This window comes from Glycine max, chromosome 2 (genome assembly GCF_000004515.6).
Source record: "Glycine max cultivar Williams 82 chromosome 2, Glycine_max_v4.0, whole genome shotgun sequence".
Lineage (NCBI taxonomy): Eukaryota > Viridiplantae > Streptophyta > Magnoliopsida > Fabales > Fabaceae > Glycine > Glycine max.
Window position 1 is genome coordinate 7,601,829 of NC_016089.4, and position 5,957 is coordinate 7,607,785.

Sequence of the window (5,957 nt, forward strand, 5' to 3'; positions counted from 1 at the left end):
AATATCCGTTAATTTCTATTAAAATGAAATCCGACCGTTCGGTCGTGCCGTAACCACGTTGGAAATAAAAAAAGAGGTAAAAATAATAATATAATAATAAAAAAATACCTTTTAGTAAAATAAAGCAGAAAAATCAATTAGACGTTTCTCTTTGGGATTTCTCTTTCTTAATTGAATTGACTAATAACTAAAGTGAAACTAAGGCTAAAATCAACCCGCAAAGTTAAGCTCATCCACAAAAAAAAAATCACTAAAAAAGATTTGAAAGTTCAATATCTCAGTTTTCCTTACCAAGTAAATGGATCATTTTTAACAAGTAAATGGATCATTCTTAAGGTCCAACGCCTTAAAATGATCACCTTCCAAGTAAAAAAGAATCGCTTGATTCACCCTTAAAAGAACTACGTAGGTCTGATTTCCTCTTCGATGGAGGGTACGTAGGAGCAAAAGCCCTGCTTTTGTCGACCACCCCACCCGTGAGCCTCGCCTCGCCCACCCGCAAAAGGGCATGTTGCGACAGTTGGCGACTCCACTGGGGACTATTTTTGTGAGTTAGGCCTATTTTAGGAAATTGTGGAATTGTGAAACTTTGTGTGTGCATTTTTGAACTGTGTAAATATAATAAATGCTGTCTTTTCCACATTTTTACACCGCATTCTAAGCACCCACGGGTTTGAGTAAAAAAGGGGCCCTATACCCGGGTCCATGGGAATTTAAGGAGTGGAGGTGAATCTATGGTCATGCTAGGTCTCCGACTTGCTTGATAATAGTGAAACCTTGTCTAGAGCTTTCTCTCTTTATAATGTGTTGTCGCTGGTATTCCATATCGCCACAATATTATTATCTTGAGTGATGATACCTCTAGAAAACAACCATGTGAGATATGGATCGTTGGGAGTAGTTATTAGAGACCCCTAGATATTATCCTATAGGTCCCTAAAATAGGGGCACGAAGCGAACACGCTGCGTGCCTTTTAAACACTGTCATGCATATAACCTAAATGTCATGTACGCCTTTGTTGTATGATTATTTGAAGATATTGCCATGCTGTGTAAATCCCCCTGTTGCGCTTTTGCGCATCTGCATCATGCCATCACACATGCGTTGTATGTGGGTCTCATCTTTTGTCGTGGGAAGTCGGAAGATCCATATCGTCTTCTTAACTGCACACATGGGGCACTGCGCCCCCAAATGCGCATGTAAGGAGAGATGATTTTCCGGGCTCTCGTGTCCGTAAATGCATTCATATCATGCATCGCACAAACATCTCTTCAGCATCATAATGAACATATTGTTCCTGCATTTGTCCGTTATCACATTCCAGCCTCACATTTTGCATGAATCATTGCATCATCATGCATATGCGTTCAACATACTTTTTGTTCTACATGTTTGTTCATACATGATCCTTGTGTTTTCTTCTACAAAACAAAAACAAAAAAAGGGAAGCATGAAAATTCATGATGCATTCTTAGTTGCATGTGTTAGGTACCATGAGCCAACCATGTTGGGATCATAAACCCATTTCTAAAATATAAAAAAAACACAAACAACAAAACAAAATGATTGAGAATGGTACCTAATGCGTGGTTAACTAAGAAAGGATGTCTCTTCGGGCATCTCAATCTCATAATTACATTTTCCATGCATAGCATGCGTATTCCCGAGTCTTTCATCCCTATGAAATGTTGTTGAAGTATTGGCGATCAAAATTGCCATTCCCTGGGTTATGGGGTTGAACCAAGCTCGTGCTTTTACGAAAAGGTTCATCGAGTCAAGTTGAAGTATGAAAGTAACCATCTTGCAAAAATTGGGGCAAAAGATGGATCGTGTTACATCATTGCTTCGTCTACTGCCAAACACGTTTAGGATTGTTGATATCCTTGTTACTTCCAGCTTCACCTTGACAAAGATGTCATGGACCATGTTGAAAATCTAAATTGATTCAACCCCATGTCCTGCGTAAAAATTAGCAATACTTCAACTATGCATCATTCGCATACGTCCATGCTTTTCATTGGTTGCATTGCTCATTACATTCTTTCCTTGAAAAATAAAATAAAATAAAATGAACTTAATCATTATTATAAAAAAAACATGCTTTACGGTGCCCTCATCGAACCTGTGCTAGAGCTAGAGTAATGGGTGAAATAGAGGAGGTACAAGAGAAGATGATGGCCGACATGGAGGCCATGAAAGAGCAAATGGCTACGATGATGGAGGCCATGATGATCATGAAGAAGATAATGGAAGTCAGTGCGGTTGCAGTTGCCGCTACCAGCACTGTTGCTAAGGTGAACCCGATGCCCCCATCTGGCCTTAACCAAATGAATCATCCAACCTCAGCTATGGTAGGCAAAGATTTGGGAAGTACGGGTGGCCTCCATGATGTGCAAATTCAAAACGAGCACGCCTTCCTGCCATATGGCTTGCCTCTCAACTATACGCCACCCAATGTGGCGTACACTCCCAATAAGAATGTCAATAACTCCACTCCTATACCCATTGAGAACCAACAACCCCAAACTGATCATGCACATGTCTCTTAAACTGTGGGGGAGACACATGAAATTCCCCACCACAATCTAGCCGACTTCGAGCCTTACCTCGGATATGCCACTGGAGGGCAAGCAGTTGGTGATATACCCCTACAAAACCCTTTGGAGGGCCCTCAGTATCATCCCCAGCTACACCTCTTGCATTCCATAACAAGTAAAAACCCTCATGTTATGGCTGAAATGGGAAAGTTGGATCATCTAGAGGAAAGGCTCAGGGCCATTGAAGGAGGTGAAGATTATGCCTTTGCTAACCTATAAGAGTTGTTCCTAGTACCCAATATCGTCACCCCTCCCAAGTTCAAGGTGCTGGACTTTGACAAGTACAAGGGGACTACTTGCCCCAAGAACCATCTAAAGATGTATTATCGGAAGATGGGGGCATATGCAAAAGATGAGGAATTGTTGATACATTCCTTCCAAGAAAGTCTTACTGTGGTAGCTGTTACCTAGTACACTAACTTGGAACCTTCCCGAGTCCATTCTTGGAAGGACCTAGTGGTTGCCTTCGTTAGGCAGTGTCAGTATAATGTCTTCGGATAGGATGCAACTACATAACATGTGCAAAAAGAGGGCACGGATCTTTCAAAAGAATACGCCCAAGGGTGGAGAGACCTGGCAGCTCAAGTGGCACCTCAATGACGGAGAAAAAAAATGATGACAATGATACTAGACACATTACTAGTATTCTACTATGAAAAGATGGTGGGCTACACACCTTCAAGCTTTGATGATATGGTCTTCACCGACGAAAGGATCAAAGTGGGTCTAAAAAAAGGAAAATCTGATCATCATGCTTTGATAAATGCCAAAAAAAAAACTAGGGCAAATGAAGAGGGTGAGAATGAGGGAGAAGCCCATGCTGTGACTGCCATTCCTATACAGCCAAGTGTCCCACCAACCCAACAGTGTCATTACTCAGCCAATAACAAACCTTCTCCTTACCCATCGCCCAATTATCCACAAAGGCAATCCCTAAATCAACCACAAAGTCTGTCTACCACACTTCCAATGACGAACACCACCTTTAGCACAAACCAAAAACACCAACCAAGAAATGAATTTTGCAGCGAGAAAGCCTGTAGAATTCACCCCAATTCCAATGTCCTATGCTGACTTGCTCCCATATCTACTTGATAATTCAATGGTAGCCATAACCCTAGCCAAGGTTCATCAACCTCCATTTCTCCGAGAATACGACTCGAACGCAACGTGTGCTTGTCACGGAGAAGCCCCAGGGCGTTCCATTGAGCATTGTAGGGCTCTGAAGCGTAAGGTGCAAGGTCTAACTGATGCGGGCTGGCTGAAATTTGAGAAGAATCGCGTGTAAATCCTGACATTGACAAGAGATGCCACACATGGGGAAATTTTGAAAGCTGTTGTTAGATGTCTCTAATGACTCATCAGGATTTTCAAGTTTGTACCATTATTGTAAACCACAGTTACAATGTTAAATGAAATGGATAAAGTTGATATCTTTGTCCCTCATCCTCTCACAAACGCATCTTTGCTTATTCAACTTTCTCCGGAATGTGGGTGCAAGCCATTGGTCTGTTTGCTCAAGCGACCTGTGCTCCTGAGTTTGGACTTCCAAGACCGTTCAATAAGAGATTACTCGTCTTGCACGTTGGTGGGGGTGCCGTAAAACAACGAGTAAAGTTCAAAACAAATAAGTTTCAAAATAAAAAAAAGGTTCAAAAAGAAAAAGAAAAAAAAAGCATTTGATTGACTGTGTTTCCAGAACGTTCATGTGACCTCATTTTATCATTCCAGAAAGTTTGTCTTTTAGAGAGAAGTGAGTTATCAAGAATAGGATGTGGGACAAATGGCCTCCGTTATCTTAAGAAGGGGGGGGGGGGGTTGAATTAAGATACAAAGACTATTCCCCAATTAAACTTTCACTCTCCTTTTGTTTTTTTGGATTAATAATGCACCCTTAACATGAATTACTCAAAAGACAATTCAAAATAAACTTCTTTAAAACAAAAGATATATAGCAATAAATAAAAGAAGTTTAAGGGGAGAGAGGAATGCAAACTTGATTTATACTGGTTCGGCCACTTCCCGTGCCTACGTCCAGTCCTCAAGCAACCCACTTGAGATTTTCCACTCTCTTTGTAAAACTCCTTTTACAAAGTCTGAACCACACAGGGACAACCCTTCCCTTGTGTTTAGGAATCCTCTACAACAAGAGACCCACAGTCTCTTAATCCCTTTTCAAAAATAAGAAGAAGAGAAGAAGAAATCTCTCTTAAAAGAGATGTATTGTACAATGAAGATCAATCAAAATTCCTTATTGAATATGCAAGTGGTTGACCAAGACATTTCAGTTAAGAAAAACTCTTAATCTTTCGAGAGGATAAAACTTTTTGGGCAATGAAAAATCTCTTTAAATTCGTGTTTCCAAGTCACCTTTGATGGCCATTCATAAAACATTTGAATAGAGGGGACTCTTGGAAATTATATTCTGAAAATCCCCTCTGGTAATCAATTACAAGACTTGTGTAATCGATTACAGGTTTTAAAAAATTTGAATTAAAACGTTCAATAAACTGCTGGTAATCAATTACCATCCATGTGTAATCAATTACACGTTATAAATTTTGAATTCAAATTTCTAGTGATTGTTATAAACATTTTCTGCTGCTGGTAATCGATTACCAAAGAGCAAATCTCAATTTGAAATGATAGAATTCTTTGGTCAAACCTTTTGTTTTTTCAATTTGGAAACTTCTTCCTAAAGATTCTAGAGATCAACTTGATCATATATCTTGATTTTCTTGGATTCTTGTCTTGAATAAAACTTAGAAGCACTTGATCCTTTAGCATCATCAAGACATCAAAACATCTTGCTTCTACATAGGAGTTATTTGACTTAATCCATCAACTGAAAAATCCTTCAACTATTTCTCGTCCTTGGAAAATTCTTTTTGCAAGAATCAACTGCTTCTTTCATTCTTCCTTACTACGGGGTTTTGAAAACAAGACAACAATTGGTACCTCTAAGCCCTACACTGGGGCAATAAAAGGCACCATGCATAAACCTCAAATGAACCTAGGGGCAGATTAGAAGTTCTCACCCAATAGGTTCCTTGCTACAAGGTCATGATGAAAGACAACGATTGTACCTCTAAGCCCTACACTGGGGCAATAAAAGGCACCATGCATAAACCTCAAACGAACCTAGGGGCAGATTAGAAGTTCTCACCCAATAAGTTCCTCGCTACAAGGTCATGACGAAAGACAATGATTGTACCTCAAAGCCTTACACTGGGGAAATGAAAGGCACCATGCAAAAACCTCAAGCGAACCTAGGGGCAGATTAGAAGTTCTCACCCAATAGGTTCCCAGCTACAAGGTCATGACGAAAGATAACAATTGGTACCTCAAAGCCTTACACT